At 39.7% G+C, this 23,733-nt stretch overlaps 1 protein-coding gene across 2 annotated transcripts in view; it reads right to left on the bottom strand.

The window, feature by feature from the left end:
• LOC137104922 (cadherin-20-like) overlaps positions 1-22,047 on the bottom strand; it is a 72,101-nt gene extending 50,054 nt beyond the window's left edge. Inside the window, exon 1 of one of the 2 annotated variants that reach the window (XM_067486801.1) lies at positions 21,634-22,047. The gene's annotated coding sequence lies outside the window, so the exon portion shown is untranslated. The remainder of the gene's footprint in view (positions 1-21,633) is intronic. The other variant, XM_067486803.1, reaches the window with a different exon arrangement.
• Between the last annotated feature and the right edge of the window lie 1,686 nt (positions 22,048-23,733).

Raw genomic sequence — 23,733 nt, 5'->3', positions numbered from 1 at the left:
ACCTCCCAAGTATTATTATGACAGTGACATTTGCCAAAAGAAGGGCAGGCAATCACAATAGATGTTTCCATTGCAGTAAAAATGATTTATAGCAGCTCTTATAGAAATGATGATCCAGAGAGGACATGTTGGCAAAGGAGGATAATAGTACCCCATGCACACCTCCTGTCCATTCATCGTAGAGCGTAGTGCAATACAGCCTTGACTAGCTCACAAACCCCGCTCCCTTGCATGACTGAGCCCCCCTGACCTTCGCAAAATCTATTCCTCCCTCAGATAAACACTGCTATAAATAAAAGAGTACAAAGCCAATCACCTCTTTGTTTAAAGAGGCGTGCCACCTTCCTGCACAGTGAATCGTTTGTTTGATCTAATCTCCCTAGTTTGGTCTGGAGCTGTTGGTCTGCTCCTGTTGGGGCTGGCCTGCCTGAGTGACTGTTGGAGCCTGCCACTGCTGTGTTTGTTGGGAAACAGAGCCCAGGCAGTGGGTGGTATTTGCCATTTGAGGTTTTTCAGTGCTGTAGACCAGATGGCCGTCAACCTCGTGTTGATCTTGGAGCATGATCTTGCCAAGACTGCTTCTCCCACAGTGGAATAAGAAGAATCGACATGTTAAACATGTGCCCTTCCCCGAGCTACTGGCTTCGCTGTACCATAGAGGGATTATGTTTGTATCTGGCTGGGCAGAGGGAGTTGTATATGCTGTAATAGAGCCCATCGGGAATGGGAACTGGCACAGAGCAGAGTTTCAACAAAATGACACAACTAAAACCCCAAAGGATGCCTCCTCATTTCTTTTCTTATCTCTGATTCTCTCTAGTCCATGACTGCTTTTCTCGTGTCCCTAACTGTAATGTTACTGCATTCAATTTGTTTATTAGATATTTCCAAACATGGGAGGTCAAAGGTTAAAAAGGGTTTTAAAAGAAAATATCCACTTGTAATGAGCAGAAAAATATCGACTATGCAGATCCCCTTAGTTTACAGGATGTTGTAGCATCTTTCACCTCATTGTTTTGATTTTAGCATTTTGGGTCAGTCTCACCACTGATAATTTTCATTTATATACTGTGTATCCAGATGATTTTCATTTGTTTGGTAACCAGAAATGTTAAAAGAATGGTAAATGTCGCTTTATGTTTGTTGGAAGCAAAAACCTGTGAATTGTCTTCATATAATTCATTGCAACTATCTGTCCATCAATGGCTGTTGGACAAAAAGCTGTTCTGCAGTCAGAAATAATAACCAAAAAGTCCCAAAAACATTTAAATTGCAAGCGGTCACACTTTTTAAAAAGTTGAGGATCACTCAACATTATGTTGTCTAGTTCTGAAATTCAGTCATTTCAAGTTATATTTAATCAATGGCAGTGCTAGGTGTTGGTATTAAGATTTTATCAGTGCAACTACTTTAACTGCACATAAATCTGGTACTTGTAGAACTGTTATTAGTACTTCAGAAAAAAGAAATTGAAAATAGGAAATTGACTGCTTCATTTTCTGTTGTGTAATTTATTTAAGAGAACACTCTTGAGTAGCAAACTGCAACAGCAGTAGAAGAGGAAGTATTGGGTTAATTCATTGTAGCTGCAACTTTAAAAACAAAGTTAGAAAGTCTTCAAATAGGTGTGTTTCTTTAATTCTATCTGACCATCTGAGCTTGGATTAAAACACTTTGACTCCATTTGCCTGCAGCTCTTAAATCGCTAACTCCATCCTTGCTCCATTGCTTGTTCTCTGAAACCTAAGCTGAATTTCTGAAATACAGTTTTAAGTTCAGATTGAATATAAACACAAACCCTTTTCTCTTTATCTCTCATTTTGTGTGTCACTTCAAATACAATAATACCAAGTGAGAGACAAATATCCTTAACGTAATAAACATTTGATGAATATTAAAAATAGTAGTTTCAAACCAAATTTGTAATATTATAAAGTGAGGATTTATTGTAAAACTGATGAATTAAACTGGCTGGAAGTATCCCTAATAAATAAGTTTAGTTCATTGACAAAAAAAATGAGCAGGTCTGTCCAAGAGAGAAGGTTGTTAAGCCAACAATCAGTAACTAGAAACCTAAAAAACAAAAAAAAAAAAACTGTATTGTCATCTGCCTCTTCAGATACTCCACGGCTGGCCAATCATGATTACATCGTCGCTACTCATTTAGCTCTCTGTCCATCATTTCTCCACTCATCCATATAATAACCACAGTCTCCATCCTAAGAAGGAAAGGCCACCATCTCACATCTAGAAACTTAACTTGGTGTTTCACTTGGCTCTAAATTACACATGAGTACTCTGCTTTGCTCTCTGGTTCCAAATCTTACCCCTGACCCTAGAGTCTATCATCCAGCCCGCATCAAATGCTCCTCATCTCTCTTTATTTGTAATTCTACATGCCATCTGCTGCTGGTAATAGGGCCCATATGCAGCTTTGGCTCTAGGATCCACTCTAATGTTGACCTGGACCTCTTTACAGCAGGTATTTTCTTTCCCTGAGAGGGTCTGGTTCTAAACTATAGTAATTTGAGGCCTACTCAAATCTTCCATCTCCTGCTTTTCTTCATGTCTCATGTTAGCTTCTGATCATAGAAGAAAGGCGGGATGGAAATGTGAGGTGGGAGAATGTGGGTCTCATTCCATTCTCAGCACATGTGAAATTGTTGCTGCTGAGCAATAAATAAATCTTGAGACAGAAATACCAATAATAAGTCTCTAAAACAAAGATAATAATAAATCAGGAATACATTAAAATAACATTATTTCACAGTTTAGTGAGAAAATATACAAACAAAAATAGAATAAAACCATACAAAAGTAAACATTCCCTTATACCCACTCAGATCTCAATCTGAGATCTGTAAACTTTGCAGCTTAGATTCTGTGCATCCCAAAACTCAAGCACTTCTCACCACTGATGCTGGTATAAGGCTCAGGATTTGAGTAAAATTAGCATAATGTAGAATGAGTGTTCTCCACCCTGCAACCTCACCATCAAACTCCTCTACTATTTAGCTTTTCTTTGTACTTGAACTATCTTCCTCGCCCCCCCATAAGGCACTTTGATCCAACAAGTGCATGCACGCACACAAAGCACAATGTTTCTGACACTTGTTTATCTTGTTGTTGTGCTCAGCAGAGGAAAAAGATGAAGAGGAGGTAGAGCAGATGTCAGGATTGATAGCGAGCTTATCGCAACATCATTGATTTTCACACGCTCTTACTGGCCAGCACGGGTTGCTTTTCTACTCGGATGCCAAAGCATTGACAGTATAGCCAGGAAACTTGTCAAAATGGATGAAACTGACAAGAAGTCACAATAAGATGTCCACCCACACCCATCTATCTTGCTAACAAACATTTACAGCTTTCAACTTGTCTTTAAAACCTTTTAACAAGAGATGAGTACTTTGCCGCACAACTCGTCTGTGTATTTGTACATGTGAAAAAGAAAAGAAGGAGACATTGAACACAGTAAAATAATTGGCCACACTGCCAGTGTGTCCGGTTCCAAGTCATGTGTTTACTACACTTCTGCTTTTGTTGGTGTGACCTATCTTCCCATTTAAGACGCTCTGTCTAGGTGCATGTACGCCTACTGAGGCGTGAAAGCCCTCGGAGGCTGTCTGTTAGACAGACATAATAGAGAGAGGTGCAAAGAGGGCATACAAATAGGATACCAGGAGATTAACAGAACGACACCTGGAAAAAATAGAGGTCTTAAAGCCTTTCTTAAAACAAACAAAATATTACCACTATGGTGAGAAATTATTTGTTATTGGTTTGAAGAGAATCAGTTGATACAACCGTGGTGCCACAGTGAGATGGTGATGATTTTTAACGAGAAAAATGGATTTGTGTCAAACATTTCTGAATTTTTATAGTGATACAATTGTTTCTGTCTTATTTCATAAAGTGACCCTTAAGTAAAAGAGAAGCTACATGTAGTTTGCCAGGTGCTGGGATATGTGACTCCCCAGCAGCCTACTTGTTTTCTCAAGTGTTCAACAATAGAGGATGGTACAAAATGCTGCACCAGATGTCGCAGAGATTTTATTTTCAAGGCAATAAACAAAGCCCAATGCTGTCTCATGGTTTCCTCCAGTATTTTAAGTATGTACACTAATGCTGTTGTTTCTCTGCTCTGACAGATGTCCCCAAAATGATATATACCAATAAGCGACCAAATAGGCAACATGGTTCTTCAAAGTAAGTTTATGTAATGAGATTACAACAAGAGTTGTGGTAAATGAGACTTTCCTTTTTAATCCATTGAATCTTTTCACTTTCTAAAACACTTTCTTTTCAGGTAACAACTTTGTTTTATCTGGAACAAACCGGTTTCATATAACGGTGTTATCTCTGCTTGGTTCGAGTTGAGCAGCATCGCGGGTTAATGTTAGATAAAGAATGTTGTTAGGCCACATTGGTGAATTTCCAAAGCTACCTTGTTTTACAAGCCTTAGAAAATGAGAGGCATTGACAAAGAACCTACTTTATTTAGTTTGCATGACTTTGTTTTGGCTCTCTTGGGTTGTAAATTGGACTCCCTGTAAGTCTCAGGCTCCTCGCTCCAAACCCAATAACTCCTCTCTCTGGAGGCCCGACAGGATATTTATCATTTCGCTGCTCAGATGATGTATTCAGCAGCAGTTCCGATGAGTGCTTGTACACAAATGTCAAGTATTGTTGTTGCTGCCTGTTGTTTACTTCCTCCTCCCTTCTGTTGCAGACAGGTTTTCTTGTTGCCTCCAGGTGAGGGGGCTTCTCACATGCTCCTTGTGACATGTCCCTTCTTTAAAGTGTTGCTTTGAGTGCACTTTTTTTTTTTTAACATGACAATCCAGTTTCCACACCCCCAGGCAAGATGGAAAATAAAAAAGCCTGTACACAAACAGTGTGCACCATGAGTTTAGTCACTTAATATTATGTATTTTTTCTTTGTCCTTTGCTCAGTTGTTTATTTTGCACATCTGTGGAGAATCATGAAGGGGGACAGGAGTAATATGAATGACAGGGAAAATATAACGTGTAATATGCTCACCTGCCAACATGGGAGTTGAAAGCCTTTTTCATAAGCCTGCTCTTCAGATAAAGACCACATAGCAGAGGCTTAACATCCCACATTTCCTTCTTATTACAGAGTTAAAACAAGATTTACCAACATATCTCCTCCTAATGTGCCCAGGGCTCCAAATCCATTAGTGGTTATCACCCCAATCACACGGGGAAAAGTGAGGCAATCTGCTGAGCAGCAAAGACGGTAGGGGCTGTGAGGGTATGGTATTGGGGTGGGGGTGGGGGGAGACGAGTCCTACCTTTGCAGTTTTAAGACAGGCAAGACATGCCCCACAGAGAAAATCACTTGGCCACATTGTGCCGACTAAATCAGAAACCACTGCCACCCCATCTATCTCTCTCAGCTGGCACTATAGTTGGTGATACTCAGTGTGATCGTGCACAGATGTACATGTGTTTGTGTTGTTTTGTGTTGTGTGGAAGTGGCAGGAAAGAGGAGGGGCGAGGATGGGTCTTAAAAGCCCTAAGCTTTGCTTCCTGTCTCCTGAAATCCACAGCTCACATGAATCACCTTGCTGCTGTGTTTCATCTGAATCCCTTTCTTTCATTGCCCCATAGCTTTTTTTAATCCCTTCCTGAATCTTCACTCGCCACGACTAAGCTTCAGTTTAGGCTTACTGGTCAGCGAAAACATAAAAAAATATTAGGAATTTGAACTATTAGCATTTTGTTTCAGTTTGAATATATTTTCTTGAGATTGGCAGGATTTTAAGGAAACAATACTGTTAACAGTTAATGTTATGCTTCCTCTGTAACTGTGTTCGCAGTGTTGGTTTTACAGCGGTCTGAAAATGAGCATTTGGGCAGTCTCTTTATTTTGTTTTCTTATTTTTTTTACATTTGATAACCGTAAACATGAATACGGCTAGAAAATTTATCAAGATGGCGGTGGGAGCACATGGCGAGTCCTGGCTTCTCTTCAGTTTTTGTAATTTAGCTGCAATTTTGTTTCAGGTCTGTTCACTCAGAACAGCTTTGCTTTTACATCGGCAGGAACTTTTGGATGTTGGTCTAAGCTTCTCTAACAGTTTTATCACCATTTTTTTTATATATATATATATATATATATATATATATATATATATATATATATATATATATATATATATATATATATATAAAAAAAGCTCTCCAGAACACCGGAGGCTACGCACTCTGGCTGGCCGAAAGTGAACACAAGCGACATTGAGATTGTAAAGAAAGACGGGGGAAGAACAGCGGGTTAAAAGCCAACACAGCACCGGCTTTCTTTACCCATGATTTTCCTCGTTAATGTGCGGTCATTGGTGAATAAGATGGATGAAATACTGCTCCACATCACCCACAGTAAGAGATGTATGGAATGCAATGTCATGATCTGAAGCCATTAATAAAGTCCATTAAAGTGAAGCCAGCGGGGACAAACTTTATACTTCAGGACAGGTTTCAACAGACAGCTTGGAGTATATTTCGCAAGCTGAATGTAGAGGAACACTTCTCTAACTCCAGCTGACTCATACACTCATATGGCAGGGCATCCAGGCCATCAGCAACTACAAGCCCAGCTATTCAACACCTCAGCACCTCCTTCTGTTACTGGATCCTGCACTTTCTGACTAGCAGACCTCAGCATGTCAGTTCAGGCCACACCTGCTCCACCACCATCATCATCCCCATACGACAGGGCTGCCCGTTCCTCTACTCCTTCTTCATTTATGACTGCAGACCTGTGCATGGCTCCAACTCCATCATCAAGTTTGCAGATGAGACTACAGTGATCAGCCTCATCAGAGTATATGCCATTGCATATACTGCACTATCATTATAAATGTTTGAATGTGTTTGAAATCTTTTTTTAATGACTGTTTTGCGTCTGTCTTTTATGCTGCCTCTTAGCCAGATCGTTATTGTAAATGAACAAATAAAAAAAAAATAAAAAAATAAATGCAGAGAGGAGGTACAACACCTGGCTGCATGGTCTGTGGACAATAACCTGCTGCTTAACTCCACCAAGACTAAGGAGCTCATTGTGCACTTTAGAAGTTAGAATGGAGGCACCCCATCTGCATCAATGGGCTGTTGAACATTTCACCAGCTTCAAGTTCCTGGGGACACATATCTCAGAGGACCTGTCCTATATGACCAACACCTCCAGCCTGGACTCTTCTTCTTAAGGACACTGAAGAAGAACCACCTGTCCTCAGCCATCCTGGTGAACCACTACAGCTGTGCGATAGAGAGCATCCTCACCAGCAGAATCACAGTCTGGTACGGGAACTGCACTTTTGTTGAGTGCACGGCACTGCAACAGGTGATGAAAACTGCCCAACGCATCACAAGGACTCCACTTCCAGCCGATGACGATGTCCAGAGAAAATGCTGCCTGTAGAGAAGGCCTCCACAGCAACATTTCCCCCTGGATTCCCACCTCACGTATCTAAACAGTTATAAGGACGCCAGACAACAAGTTGATGACACGGTTCTGCATAAAAACCTTGGCGACAATATAATGACCTTTTTAGGTGTATTGGCATAGTAGTTTGTTTTAGACTATTAGCCTTTGTTTAGTTTTCCTCAGCTTTTCAGCCGCCTGCTGCCGGCAGTTAATTCCAGGACAGAGTATGACAACAATTCTCTGGATAAAGATACGGCTGAATACTTACTTTCCTTGGAGTTGTAGTGGAAACAAGTCAATTATAAACTTAAATAGCAAAACTTCAAAAAGTTACCACCACTTATGTTGATTGCATGAGCTTTCCATTGGTTTTAGAAGAGTTTTCAGGGATATTATAATTGCCTTGGTAATGTTTAGAGCCTTTTACGCTGTTTATAAAAGCCAGTCACATTAATCAAGTTGTATTTGTGTTGGTGAGCTATATGAGGTTATTGAGACAATAAGTGGTGCGTGTCTTTGAGAGATGCAGGACTCTGAGCGTCTAATCCAATTCAAGTTCCCAACCATTAAATGTTAACTCAACTCTATACCTCCATTTAAATTCTGGATATTACTTATATCAGTGCCTTGGAGACGGGGAAAAAAGATGTGCCAAACTGTTGTGTGAAGTTCATTCTTGGTGTCAAAACCATATCTCCAGTAATTGCTGAGGAGGTCATATATGGAAAAAAAAGAAGGGAGGGGAAAATAGCTTCCTCAAAAACATGGCAGACTTAATTTGTCAGCTTGGATGAAAATTGGCCAGTGAAGAAAACAAATGGCTGTTACATGGGCCGATGGTACCAATTTGTCCAGGGAAGATTGAAGAGCCAGTCTAGAGATAGTTCACATCTCCATAAATCATGTTGACAATTGACTTGAACTGCAAGAGGAGGAGGTCTCCCATAAAGTGAGCCTGAACAGGCACTGATACAGGACGTCTTTCTCCCACTGCCCAGAAATAGAACGACAGCTTGATGCATTGAAGATGGGCCATGAAGGCTGACTGATACACTGTGTCTACACACTGCACACTGTTTTTAACTCTCTCCGCCATCTTTAGTTGCACGCTGCTATAGCTGTTGTGATTCTCTGTCACTTGTTGTATCAGCCATTTTATTGCTGCAACTGTGGTGTCCTTAAAATTGCAGTTGACAAACGTTTAGTTTTTGTAGATAGCACTTTATTGCCTTTTCAGCTATGTTGACTATAATTGCCTAGAAGTAGTTATTTCTAACAAGGGTGTTGGTGCCCAGCAATCAAAAGTGTGAATTATCAGCAGACCTCTCATTAATAATAGTGGCACAAATGCAACAATCAACACCTGAAAAAGGTCATCTCCTCCCTCCATTTAAGTATAGGGGCCTTTGAGAATCCTAATGACTTAAAATGTAGGCAGCTTGAACTTTTTTGTGGGAATTGAGATGTAGTGAATTTGCACATAGCCAATCAGTTTAATTGTCTTAGTTGCAGGAGAGATTTAACTTTCTTCCCATTCTCACCTTGTCAGCTAGTGTGCTTGCCAAAATTGGCCTCACAACTGCTGGTGGGCAGTGCACATTGCTGTTGTTTGGCTTGGTCGAGCTTCTAATTTGTGTAACTTGGTGGAACAGTAGGACGTTAAAGAGCTGGACCAAGAGCGTGTGAGCAGGTTTGTCACTACAGGCATACGAGTACTCAGCAATTCAAGGGACAGGGACCCTTGCACAGATGATGATAATAATATAGAAGGCAGTATTTATATAATTGTAGATGCAGCAAACTGCTTGCAGCACCGTGTTGGCTATGACCCATAACATACAAAGGTGCAGTGTAATTTTCTCAGCAGCACCACCTATTTAGGACAAGAATGGAGTGAGTTAAGAGAACCTCATGCACGAGTTCTGGCTTTGTGTTGACGTCGCAGGTGATGTGTGCAATGACCAGTGCACCGAGCACAACAGCAACTTCACTTTGCCCACTTTTAACAACCCCTCTTATATCAATTAAAACACCATGTTAAACCAACGCTAACGTTTATGGTTACTAATTGAATGAAAAAAGTCTTAAACCAATTCCGTAAAAAGACTTTATTTTCACCCCTTAACCTTAAGCCATATACCAATAGGCAAAGCTATATCTGATATCTGGTCTGCGGCCTATTAGAAGTTTCTACCTCTACCGGTATCATGGCTAATACAGTATCTTTCTCCTATCAGAGCCTCTCATCTCTCTCGCATGCATCCTGTACCTCTCTGCTCTTGTTATAATGCAGGAGCATCACAGAGACTTAAATAGGTATGCTATTTCTGTGTCATTTCTAATACTGTACGTGTAATGTGAGACATGGCCTGTTAACAAGATCAAAAATGCCCTGTGATGACTATAATTAGATCTTTAATAGCCAACACAAAGGTACCGTAATGGGGTAAAAGCAAGGTTACCTGCTTTATGATGCATTACTTCCAACAGAATACACTGATGTTCTGAAAATGCCGAATTACTGGCTCCAGTGTTTTCACCGCTGTGACACCCAGTCAAATGTAAGCTTCTCTCACTGCCTCTCCATCCGCAGCTCACAGAGCTGTATTTATGCTGGTTTCACCAGATGTTAATTCAACTATTGAACAGATGATGGCCTTAGCCAGGAGCTGAGGAGACAGATCCACAGTCCAACACTCAGCAGGCTTCCAATTCACTTTTTCTGTGCCTGCTTTGTTTGCATGTATCTGTCTCTGTCTCGTTTTCTCTTTCTTATTCACACTATATCAATGTCACATATTCTTTGTCATTTAAGCTTAGCACATTCATGTAGATCTACAAACAGCATCACACACACACTCTTTCTCTTGCTTTAATACTAATCATAGATAACTGACTGCAACATGGTTAAATTGCAGCTTATAATTTGAAAATTTTAGTAAACAGGGAAAGAAATTGTGTTTGGAGCAGGGAATAAACGGTGCTGTAGCGTTTTCCTCAAGAGAAGTAATTTACATCAGTTGTTCTAATAAACATTCAGCCATAAAAACAAATCTAGGCAGCAACGCCAAATGTGTAAAGCTGTCAATGTTGAAACGAAACAGTCCACTAAGCAAATAAAACATGACTCTGAAGGTTTGAACTGCATTTTCAAATGGTTCTCCTGATTGCATACTTTCAAATCCCATTGCAAAACAAAGTCATGAGGAAAAGGGGAAATTATTATTATTTTTGCAGTTTTTGGTCGGCTTGCCCACTTGAGAATGAGCAGGAAGGGATTCAGTGTTGGGTTTAAGTATAGTTCAGAATCTTAAATAATAAAAGCTTGATGCCTGCAGCCATTTTGCTGATCATATCTAATCTTTAAAATAATATGTTGTCATCGACAGAAAAACAATCCAACCAGACATGCTTGAACCTCTCTACTGAACACGTTATTGTTTGCTTTTGTGCTTTTTTTTTTTTTTTTTTTTTTTTGTTTTGTTTTTTAAATCATGTAGCGTAGATGACTGTGTTAATGATGTGGTCCATAAAAAATACAGCCACTGTGGTGTCTGAGAGCAGGACAACATTTTTAGACATGTGAAGCATCAAACAGAGTAAAATCAATTGGAAGACAGAGGCCAATTTTTCAAACAGTGGGTTCAGTAGACCATGATGCTATAAAGCTACAGGACATAGTCGCACTACACGACTCCCATTTTTTCATGGATCACATGTGTCCCTCGGCTGTGCAAAGCATGCTGTGTGGCTCTTCAAAAACATATTATGGGAAATGTTGGAAATGACTAAAGTTGACATACACAAGGCAGGAACAGTTAAGGGTGAGTACATCTCCAACATGAAGGACCATACATGCCTGTGTTTTCAAGTTCTCAAATTGACAGTCTGACAATAGGAAATTTTCTTTAAACAATCAGGAGACTTATTTCTAATTCAAGAGAAACAATTGGCATTCACATCACATGTTATTGTGTGTAAAACAAGTTTATTTCGCTCTTGCACACGATGCCCATTCGCCTTGAAATAAATGGAGAGGGAACAGAGGCGCATTCATTATGAATGGATTCCTATTCTTGCATGTGCACCGTGCAGCCTCTCTTCTTCTTGTTCTTAATTCATGTCTGCCTCTTCAAATATTTAAAGGTAGGACTTAAGAATTGAAGTGACTGCAAACATGGATCCCAGGGCCCACTTGACAAGCAGCGGTAGGTTGTTGTACAAGACAGGCACTTACTCAAACATATGGCCACGAGAGCTCACATCGAAGTTAAGAAGGGAAGCTAAACCATTGTTCCTTTTTCCCTAACTGACATTGATCTATTACCTTCCAGAGTTTCATTCGGAAACTGTGTATTACATGTAAACCAGCACTGGTGTAGAATCACGTTGGTTAGGTTAAAAGTGAAGTAAAGATTTTTCATTTTAAGATTTTGCTACAGCTTAAGCTGTAGTGATCAAAAAAATCAGTGTATAATTTTTAGAAGCACAGGTTTTACAGTTATGTTAACGTAACTGTAATAAACTCATTTTAAACTTATCGTGTATTGACAAACACACCAAGTTATTATCATTGAACTAGGCACTTTCATTCAGTTTTACAATGTATTTCAGTTCCTTTTATCTCATGGTTTTAGTTTGACAACCCAAACCTCTGTATTATAGAAGCAGAGCATACTCTCAGGGCTCTGTGTGCACAGCAGTTGAGTGAAAATGGCTCCGGTATGTCCACTAGCTCTCAAGCACAACTGCAGACACAATGCTAGTTACTACACTACGAACACACAATTTTATGGAAACTAAGCAACTGTAAAAACATGCACTGTAGAGCTAATACAGGTCATTTTTATCTTCCACTTGTGGCTCTTCAGAATTTTCAATGATTTGTATTTTGTTGCAACCACATGAGACACACAGATCCTCTGGAGACATGTCTCCTGAATACACTAGGAAGAGAAACTGATCTTCCCACCTGACTGGGAATTCCTGTAGACAGCTGATACTGAACTCTTCCTGTGGTTACTTCCTCTCTCTACTCCTCCTCTATATTTCCCATTCTGTCTCATCTGCTACAGTTCACTCCTCATCTTAAAAAGAGGACACAGGTTATGTGATTTCAAAAGGAAAAATCATGAAATCGGAAAGAGAGAGAAGAGGGAGGATGGGTGATGAAGTGTGTTTTGAGAAGATGGTTGTGACCGCGGTTGAGGGGTTGGTCTCTTTTGAACTGGGGTACATCGAGATCAAACGGCTTGCGTGTGTGGGAGGGGGTTGGTGGTAATCGTAGACCTCTCCACCCCCACCTTCCTAGTAACAAGGCATCAGTGATGTTGGCTCATCAAACTGCCTTCATGAGCTCTTCATGAGGCTTTGCAATAGTGTGAGCAAACAGCTTCTGGGTTGAGCTCTTTCACTGAAGTGAAGCAACATGTATCATTTCACAGAAAAAAATGGGCCTGTATAGGAAATATCACCTGGTTCAGTCTGGTTATAGTAGTACACTATCACTTATTTCAGAGACGTAATATAGGTGGATATTCCTCTTCCTTCCCATTTGTTTTAATCTGGCTAGGAATCTGTCACTCAAGGTGATAATGTACGTTAATACAAAAAACAAAAAAAAAAGAAACTTCTGACAAACTTTGTTAGGGCACATTAAATGCCCCTTGTTTGAATGAGACCCTGAGTTGGTGTTCAGTAAGAGTTAGAGTGACAGTTTTATTAGCACATTATCACGATCCATAACACTTAAGTTCTGCACATTGATGGAAAGACTTCAGCGTGAACAAGGTTAAAAACTAGGGAATTATATTTGCAATTTGTTTTGTGTCTGTGAAGATCATCAGTCATCCAGGTCATGATTATTCCAAGGTTGAACCTTCATGAAATTTATCATTCTTCCACTTCCACTCTTAAATAAAAAGCGGAAGAAGCCAATGGATGCGACGTGCAAATCTCAGTTGGTAACTTTCGAATGCAATCAGTGAGTAGGAGAAGAGATTCTGTGCTACCTCTCCCACATCAGTTACTAATATTGAGCAAGCACTGAGGCTGTGTCCAAAACCTTCCTGTGGTATGTGACTAGAGACATTATATGTTTTAAAGTGCCAAAAGCTATTACTTTTAAAGATTAAGTTAGAAATACTTTTCATTCTTTATCTAAAAGTGCTTTAAAGGTCAACTTTATGGTCGGGTATTTTTTCATCATAGCATAGTAGAATTTGTCAATGTAAGTGTGAGACTCTGAAGTATCTCACTTCCAGTTCAGTAGGGGGAAAAAAAAAAGGAGCCAAAGATGTATTTTTACACTTCAACCAACTCACAATTCTTGCTTGTCTCAGCAAACAGCAGGAAAGAAACAGATGTGAGACTTTCCTGACTTTGTCTTCTTTGCCTACATGGTTCTTGCTGTATCGATCGAATGCTACAGGATACGGTAGAAAAATGATGTTTGAGGGAAGCTCAGATAAATGCCTTTCAGCTAATCAGAGCACAAACTGTATCTCGCAATGTATTGAATCCCGATTTCAATGTTTTAAAAACTCGATTCACATCTCTACCAGAAAAAACTAATTTTGCCCATCTTCCATCAGATGACATGGAGCAACGCTCTCAGTTGCAGCTGCAGATGATGCAGGTGATAACTGCAGTAGGGGCCACTGTGAATGTGTAAGCCATGCAGGTATGTGTGTGTTTGTGTGTATAAGCAGCCAGTGCATTGCACCTGATCTCACTCTCCCCTTTCATCCCTACATCTATGGCAGGCTGCCATGGGCCCGTATCATTTAACACACTACACCTGTTGGGATGAATTTGATACCTGAAGAAAATGGATTGAAGTTCAAAGAGGAGAATGAGAACAAGGAACTTTTCCAGAGGTCATATTTCATGAGCAATCTGCTCTGAGGCAAACACAAACACACAGGCATCTGCACTGGTTGTAGACAAAAACTTCCCGCACAGTCACATACAGTAATTTAGCGGGTTTAAAGTCATGCATAAACACAGAAAGTAGCAACCGCCAGCTTCAGTTACCGAATGATCTCAGAAAATGTATTAGGGTTCTGTTTTATATGTGTGTTGTTTTAATCAAAAATGAGGCATCACAGCTGCTTGAGTGATTTGGCCTCTTTACTTTCTGGCAGAGAGTTCGTAGTAACTGGGAATGACAATTTGTCCAAAACATCTAAAATACTTTGTGGGGCCACCAAGGATAAATGTTAGAGCATTTACGTTTTGGTCCATCTGTTTCCTTTTTGACTCAGAATTGAATTTTCAGGCATATGCACGGTTTGTCACTAAATCCTGGTTTGTTTTTCCATTTCCGTTTGAGTGATACAGAGAAACGAATGCATGTTTGTATACTGAGCCAGCTGGACTAATACAGTGCTGTTCTTTATTCAAAAATCAGATGCAGCTGATTTAGGATTTTGCTGCCTTAGTTTTGACCGGGATAACGAGGACAGCACATATTGCACCTTTTTAAAGATTATACATTAGGTCCTTGTCAAGTTTCTGTATTGATTTCAAAATGACTTTTGTTTCATAGCTTTATGGTCTTGCGTGTCCTACTTGTTTGACATGCTTCTAATCCGTAAACCAGTACAGCCTCTCCAACACTGTGGGAACACTTTTTTTATAGTCATTCCAAAGTGCGGGACAGGTTTTATGTAACATAATTGCATGAAAGACAAAAGCTGTGAGAGAGATATCACATGTGTGTTTTAAAAAGAACAAGGTTTTACACTGTGCAGCATGAGTTCTAGTGGGGGTGAGTGGCGTTTGGCGGTGTGAGCGGGTATTTTGAAGAGGAAGTAATCAGTGCTACGTCTGGTCAATAAATGGGCCTTGTATTTCCATTTGGTACACTACGTTGGATACTAGTGCAGTGGTGACAAACAGCAAATCACTGGTTTTTCAATTGCAGCTGCTGCCAGTGGTTGTTTTTTATTTTTTATTTTATTCCACCATATTGTAAATGATTAGGGTCTAATTATTCTCAGGCCTGTGTCCATGGATCCCTTTTAGATTTGGCCATTGCTCGTTGATAATAAATTGATAAACTGATGTTCTCACACAGTTTGAATAGGATTCTGTTGATCAGTGTCAGATTAGATCCTCCAGCGGTTTCTTACTATGGTAGGCGTTACAGAGGCAGAGCTGCCCTTTATGAGTAACTTCTAGTATTTTATTTGTTGTTATTTTTCTTTGTAGACATGTACAGTACATATAAATTTCACAGGATCTGATTGGCAAACTGACAAACGCATGCACTACTTTACGTGTGAAAATATCCACAAAGAAACGTAATTTGCATTACGGATGCATTTACTCTTGTTGTCCAAAGAGCCGTGGACAGAGTGAGAATTAGAGACTGAAGCCTAATTCCATCAGCTGCAGGGTACTGAAACTAGATGGATCTATCGGTCAGATTTATGGCAGCTCATCCCTTCCATTGCTATAGGAGAAGGAAAAAGTTGACTGGAGCACATTTACGGCAGAGGCAATAATTCATTCCTCTCCGTCGTTTATTTTATACTTCCGAAGTACATCGGTGAGTATTGGGCTCTTTCTTTTTGAGTCAATAAAATGTAATCTCTGTCTGCCAGGACCAAGGTCATACTGTGTTACTTGTGCCATGTGATGATTGTTCTGGCCTTAACTGAAAGTGGATTAGCTTTTAGTTTTTCCCTGTATGCTTGGTGATGGGTTCTTTATTCTGATTGCATTTCAAATGAAAAGATTTAGGTGTTTTTTTGTTTGTTTTTTTGGTGCTTGAATTCAGACTGAGATAACTGAGTAGATAGGATCTTTGAACATTCATTGAGAACATTTGCTAATTAATGAATTAGGCTGGTGACACATCAGTTAGGACAGTCTCAACCACTCAGTCTACAGTAGACCCATTAGTTTCATGTGGGGGGAAAAAAAAGCATCAAATCCTGATATTTGAGAATTTTGATATTTCAGACAGTTTTTCTTGATATAATTAATACTAAAACCATTATCAGTTATACATTTGCTGTCAATTGATATTGCTGCTCTACTTTAAAGGCATCAATTAAATTACTTAAAATGAATTACTTCTGCCTAATGGCTAGCATGCATACTAACTTGAACGAGAGTAATGGCTGGTGACAAAACTAGCGAGTTGAGCTTAATCTAAAATGTCAGTTTCATGGACATGCAAATTCTAGCATGTTTATAGCAGACAGCATTATCTGACAAGTATATTTTGACAACTAACTCTGCAATGAAAGTTTTATCTGGTTTGCCTGCTATAGCTACTAATGAGCCGCACGTGTCTTAAACTACATGACTCCTCTAGGAGACTGCTAACAATGATATTGTAAGTAATTTCACGGAAATACTTGCTTACTGGCACAGACGTTTTTGTTTTTTCATTGGTCGGCCACACTATATGCAGTATGGACAGACTGTGGATTCACATCAGGCCAGATGGCATTAAACTGTTTATTAACTTGTGTTTTCCTGATTTATAGCATATTGGTTGTTCTGAGAAGTGTTGAGCCTAACAAAGCAGAACAAAAATGACAGTTTTGTCACTTGTAGATATCATACAGAAGTTTTAACATGGATAAATGAAGACATATGTTTTACTAAATCTGTTGTTAAAATAATTAGGGTCTATATGTTGCCATGCACCAGTTAAGGTATGTGTTTGAAATACTCAGCTCTCTGTAGTGAGCACTAATAAGAGAAACTGCTGAGATGTCTGATCAGCTTCATTTAGAAATTGATTCTTACATGTGGCCTTGAACGTTTAAAATTTCCTTCTCAAAACCTTGTCAGGGCAGGGGAAAAGGACTACGGAGAATCAATTCAAATTAATTTCAGAGATGGGGTGTTTCTGTCTATTACTTTAAGCAACTCTCATTTTGAATAGATCCATTGCCTGAGAGTCAGTCCTGGGGAAAAAGTGAAGTGAAAACCATGATTACTTTCTTCAATCCAAGAGAGGATGGAATATTTCAATGTCTGAGTTTAGAGGGAGTTGCAGGAGCACTTAAATGGAATGAAAACCTGTATCTTCTGGTGCGTGTTCAGACTCGGGCACTGAGGAATTTGTTGGTACTAACACACAAACAGTGGTACACAGATGAATATTGTGGTGTATAGTGAGACAAAAGTGTAGACTTTGGTTACAAATTCTGAATAACAAAGGAAGGAACTTTTCTCTTGTTATTGGCAAGTTAGTTTTTTTTAGCTCTAATCATGTTTGCTTTGAGAGTTTCAATAGTATTTAAAATATACTTAAGTTAACTCTGTCCATTTATCCACCACCTGCCTCACTTTAAATTCGATATGAAGAAATGCAGATTGTAATTTCCTTTTTAAGACACTGCAAATGTGTTTAAAGAACAAACATCTTTTGCTAAAACTGTTTGTCCTTGTTGCAGAAATGCATGATTGGACAGCGTGTTTTTAGCCATTTAGATTAAGCCAGCTGAACTAGACTTACATGTTTCATAGAAGCCGTCCTCAAAGATGAAGTTGTTGCCACAGCGTTTTCATTCCTCTTTTTATTTAAAATTTTAGCAATGCCTTAAAATCCTTAACTGGAAAACACCAGCAAATTGCAGGGGGAAGGAATTACAAAATTACTTTTTTTATGTTGACGGCTCTAAAGTTTCTCAAATTAAAACATGAAACAAACAGAACTGCTAGTTTTATTTGTGCAAAATTTGAGGAAGAATAAAAAAGACTTTTGGTTAGTTAATTAAAGCCGAACTAAACTTTGGAACAGATCAATAAGTAGGCCAGGACGTGGAGGAGCACATGACCAAAATAATTTATAGAGTAGTTGCAACTCTGCACATCTGTCCATTTGCTGCAAAACTTGCATGTAAATTTTGGATTATTTGGTTGCATACAAGTTATGGAAACTGGGATGGAGTGTGTTTGGTTTAGTTGTCTGGTCAAAAATGAAGTTGCACAATCCTGTGTTTCCCCTTTTGTTGAAGTGGTAACAAGAGCCCAAAGATCAGTCTATCCATCCACAGCTCAGAGAGACAGCCACCACAAAAGGATTCGCTCTGCTACACAATACTATGAGGGTGTGTCGTGTATAGAAAACATACATCTCTTTTGACATCTAGTGTCCATTTCCCGACATTGTTTCCAACCTGACACCCTGAAGGAGATTTTCCATCTTCTATCAGCATGATGATGATAATGCTTCCTGGTGTCAGATAACATGGGTGAGACATGCTACATCATGATCGAATGGGCAAAAAACAGCGTTTCAAAGGAACAAAAGCTAATTGGAGGCAATGTGACACCAACATTAGTTGAAGCATAACATGGCAGGTGTACAAGCACAAACATTCTCACTGCCACCTGCCAGGCATGACCGATTGACATAACATTGTTTCCCAGACCACATCGATGCCAGCGGGGTCCTTGTTATTCCGCATGCTCTCAAAGGCGATACCTTTATGGTAGCCCATAAAACACCATCAGGCTCCAGCCCTGCAGTCATTCAATTAAGAATTTACTGGGCTATTGATTTCACCAGAAGCAAAGTGTCTCACATCTTGGAAACAAGGAGCCTTTTATCAGCCTTTTACCTAAAGGGATGATGATTTGGTCATAAACGTGACGAAAGGTATGACAAGACTTAAACACTGAAAATCCACAAAAAAAACAAAACATATACAGCTTTTTCTATGTAAAGTCATTATCCTCTGTAGTATTGTACTTGTTTATAAGCCTACAATGTATTTAACCAAGATTATTATAGGAATAGTGTCAAAAAATATATTCATGCATTTAACTAAGATCATGCTTTAAGACAAAACATTTCAAACAAATGAAGTATACCTTGAGGTTTGTTCCTTTTTAATAGAGTTTATAGTGTTACTGGGGGGGTTTGCTAAAAGGATCCAAAATGTGTGTGTGGTTACCGAACACACTGTCTTCTTGGACACTACAATGTGATGCCACCAAAGTTGGAGATTTCCAGTTCCAATTTGAATTTCTGACTTTAAAATGAGATGTTGGACTGTTTGCCAGTGGGAGAATGCTGGAAAACAGCTCCTGTGAAACACTCGGGCCCCCAAAAAATCCAAATATACAGTATTACCAAGCTTGAGTACAATGTACAAACAGTTGTTTGTACATTGCTAAACAGATCCAAGATCAAATGGATGTGGTTCTGGTATTTAGGTTCTTCGGTCTCATCTAAGTAATGGATTAGAAAAGCTTGATTTAATTATTTGGTATAATTGTGCTCTTGAGGCTATTGACTTGACAATATCTCATCAAACCAAACTACAATCAGAAAGTTTCCCAAATAAAAATCCTTACCCGCACCGTGATGATATGTCCATCATTATGACAGTATATCATTTGTGTAATATCTGCAACTATTCAAAAGAGGCACAAACAGGGTACTTAAAGAAATGATACATTAGTTTAATGCCAAGCAGGGCCTGTCTTCCTCTTAGTCTTTTTGCCACAAGTTGTAGAGACTTCAGGTGAGCTGATTTGAAATGAAGCACTCCTTTCAGTTTAATAGTTTTCCTGATTTTAATCGGTCCCTTGTGTAAGGACGTCACATCCATAAAATCAATCTGAGATATTAGTTTATTTACACAGATTAAACCTCAGAATAAACTCAAACAGGATTTAGGGCTTTCATTTGAAACCTGCAATGCCTGATTGTTTCGGCTTCTGGGGCAGCAGAAACAAGCTGCCCATTAAGTTAATATGGCAAAATCTACACATTCAATAGAAGTAAGTGGCTGCCTGAACAATGTAAGGCCAATTTAATAAGTTTGACTAAATGCTCTAACAGTCACTAGCTAATCACTGACTTTGTCTTTCGTCGGCGCTGACCAGACTGCATACTGTGGGCTTTTGTGAATTTTCATTGAAACCTGCTGCCTGCTGATTAGGGCAGCAATGAGCAGCAACATGCTAAACGCTTAGAGCTGTTAATATTAAAGAAACAAAAAAGGGTTTATAGACATGTTTAATAAACATCTTTTTTTTCCTTGAGGTGAAGTGCTGAATAGTAAAAGAATAAATTGGCCATTTTTGTTTTATTTTATTATGCATGTCTGTTATTAGTTATTTTACAATCCTCTTTCTTAATGTCTCTAGCAGAATCCCCCAGATTTCATTTATTTAACATCCTGTGAACCCCCCCCCCCCACCAAGCTGCATCTAGAGCGACCCCATGTGGCATCCTGACACTTGAATAAAAGCTTCCCCTAAGAATAATAACAAAGGTTTTGAAATTCAATGCGGACCTTTACAAAATGCAACTGTTGACGCAATTGGAGTTGAGCTGATTATAGAGCCAGTTGAGACTCTAATGAAAGCGGGAGGGGAGGAGCAGACACTGCAGAGTGAGTATCATCCAGCGAAGTGGGAGTTCAGTGAGAAAAGGAGCGTAAGAGAGTTAAGTGTGGCCAGGGGAGAGTACATGTAGATGCTTAATGAATCACAGCACTGCACAATGAAATCTTTATCTGGGGGTGAGACAGAGGACTTGGCAGAGCCCCGGCGTATCTCGGCGAGGGTGAAAAATAGAAATCCCACTGTCCCCTGTTGGCTCTCCCTCATGTCAGCTGCCTTGGTTACTAAGTTGGCTGCCAGTGAGCCTCTGCCACTCCAGTCCTCCATCCCTCCTCCTTCCATTCCCCTTTTACTCTTTTTCAGTCCAGCTCTGCTTTACACTTGTTTCTTTTCTGCCCTGCCTTCGTTCCCACTCTGTTCCTTCCACTGTCCAATCTTCTTCTGTCTCCGTCAGATTTTTCACCTCATGCTCTGCTGTAACTTGTATTATCTACAAATGCTGCTTTTCTCCCTTCACTCTGTTCAACTTTACATTGGCACAGTTTTTACCACGTGGGGCTCAGACTAATAAAACAGTGCACATTACTGCTGCTTCCCCCCCGACAGTCAATCAGTTATATTCATGTTTGCAATAAATCAGACTGGCAGGAGCCACATTTTATGGCAGCCCATAAATGCAGCATGTGAAGACTTACCTTACAACTGGTTGCTCTCATCACAATGTGCAAAAATCAATATATCTTTTATAATGACATATTAACACAGACGAATGTACATTCAGTCACTAGCACTTGAGGTTGTATAGTTGTATCATTCATACAGTGCTCAGAAATAAAAAAAAATGCACATCCTACCTACTAGAAGTGAATTGTCAGTGAAACTTCTTTTCTTTTGCTGCAGTTTTTTTTCACTTTTTGCTCTTGTCCTGTTGTTTTCTATCTCTCAGTCTTTCCGGTGGAATCTGATCACTGGGGAGTTTCGTGGAGAAGTCCCACTGACCCCTGGGCTGAAGAAGAAGAAAAAAGACCAGAGAGCAAGAGTTGGCACCTCCTGATCAACTCGGCTCCCTCCTCCGTGTTGCTCCTTCCAGTGCTCAGAGCGAGTGAAGTGCGAGACAAAGTAATTTTCAGGTGAAAAGACAGACGTCCTCCTGTACTCCCTCCCTCTCTCTCTCTGTGTCTGTCTCTCACCGTCTCTCTCGCTGTGCTTGCTCTACCTGCTCAGTGCCGTGTGGACGAGCTCACGCATCAGCTGCCTCTTTAGCTCTCTCTCTTGTGTCTGAGCACTGCGCTGTTGCTCCATCCATTCCCCTCACTTCTCTGCCACCCTCCCTCCCTCTCTCAATTTATTTACGGCTCATGAATGTTTAGAAATGGCAATTGTGTCTGAAAGGCTTTGAATTAACCTGCAGGACTCAAAATACACTCTTTTGTTCCACTCACTTTTCCACCACTTTTTCATTTGTTCTCACTTCTGCAAGCCCTCTCGCTGTGTATATGACCATTCTAAATACTACAATCAATTCTTTTTAAAGGGGAGTGATAGTCTTTTAACTATAGGATCCCTGCTCTCAACTGGATCTCATCAACAGACTGTATAAAGCAGGAATAAATGGTTATGGTCTAACATCCATGATGAATGGGCAGTCAGCGACACCAGCCCCTTCGATTAGAATGCGCCGCACATGAGCACACATTATAAGAAAATTGTCTCATAAAATAATCACAAGCGAAGCAAAAAAAACGTATGATAAATAAGTAAATATTTACCATCCTACTCCCTCGGTTAATTAATGATTAATTGTCCTTAAACACATCTAATTGCAGCTAATTGAAAATATTGAGCCATTGGAAAACAGATAAAAATCATCCAGCGACACTTTATGTCCCCGGATGCTGGGAAGCATTTCCAATGAGCTCATTTACTCATGAGATGGCCACATGCCAACAAAGCCAGAGCCAATGCTCAAAATTGTAGTCTTACGTTAAGTCTCACAGGAAAAAGTGTAAATGAATGCACTCTCCTGGCTCTGGGGGAAGAGTGAGGATGGACAAAGAAACTTCCAGACTGAAATAAGTTTAGCTTTAGTTGCTGCTAAACATGACAAAATTCGGCAGAAGCAAACCCTGACTTGTTGGAGCAAGATGGAAAACTAAGGTATCTGCAAAAGATTTAGAAGGCATCGTACTGAATGAGTCTGACTGACTGAACATGCAAACTTCCACTGCGCTGTGTTGACATTTTTAATGATTACCTTGGTCCAAATGTGCAAGGCCATACCTTCACAAGGAGTTGGATCAAATCGCAGTTAATGGAATTTATACACCAGCCAGACTTTCTTAATGGGCTGTAGGAGGGGTGGGGGATGGCGATGGAGAGCATTGACAGAAATTAAGATGATAATGGAATGAATAAGTTTGTTTGTCTTGGGGATGTTTTGTACTGTGTGTATGTGTGTGAGGCCTACCTGATGATGCATTTGATGACAGTATTCTGTTCAGTGTTGGCATGGTCTTCTTGTCATTTATCGTTTGGATTGAATAATGGAGAGGAAAAAGGAACATTTGCAAAATATGCAAGATAAATTACAATATAAAATATGCAGTGTAATTATTTTCTAATGTTGTTTCAGCCATAGTTGTTAATAATGCAAAATATACCTTGTGTACAAAATGAAAGTTGAGGTTGGACAATAAACGCACTTACAAGCCCAGATAAGTATTTGGAGGGAAGATGGAAGCTGGTAACAAAGTGTGTGTCCAAAAAAAGTTGGTTTAAAACACAAAATGAGTTTAATGTAGTTTATAGTCGAAGCTCATTGTCTGTGTTCCGGAAAGAATTGCTCTCTGTGTGAGAGAGGAGCTACAGTTGGCAGCCTGGCATAATGGCTCACTATGGCTTTTACGACGCTCTGAAGCTCATGGGCACATTGCAAAATATATGCAGACGCATTA

This window comes from Channa argus, chromosome 19, assembly GCF_033026475.1.
Source record: "Channa argus isolate prfri chromosome 19, Channa argus male v1.0, whole genome shotgun sequence".
Lineage (NCBI taxonomy): Eukaryota > Metazoa > Chordata > Actinopteri > Anabantiformes > Channidae > Channa > Channa argus.
The sequence above is the reverse complement of the archived record's forward strand: the minus strand, read 5'-3'. Positions and strand labels throughout refer to the sequence as shown.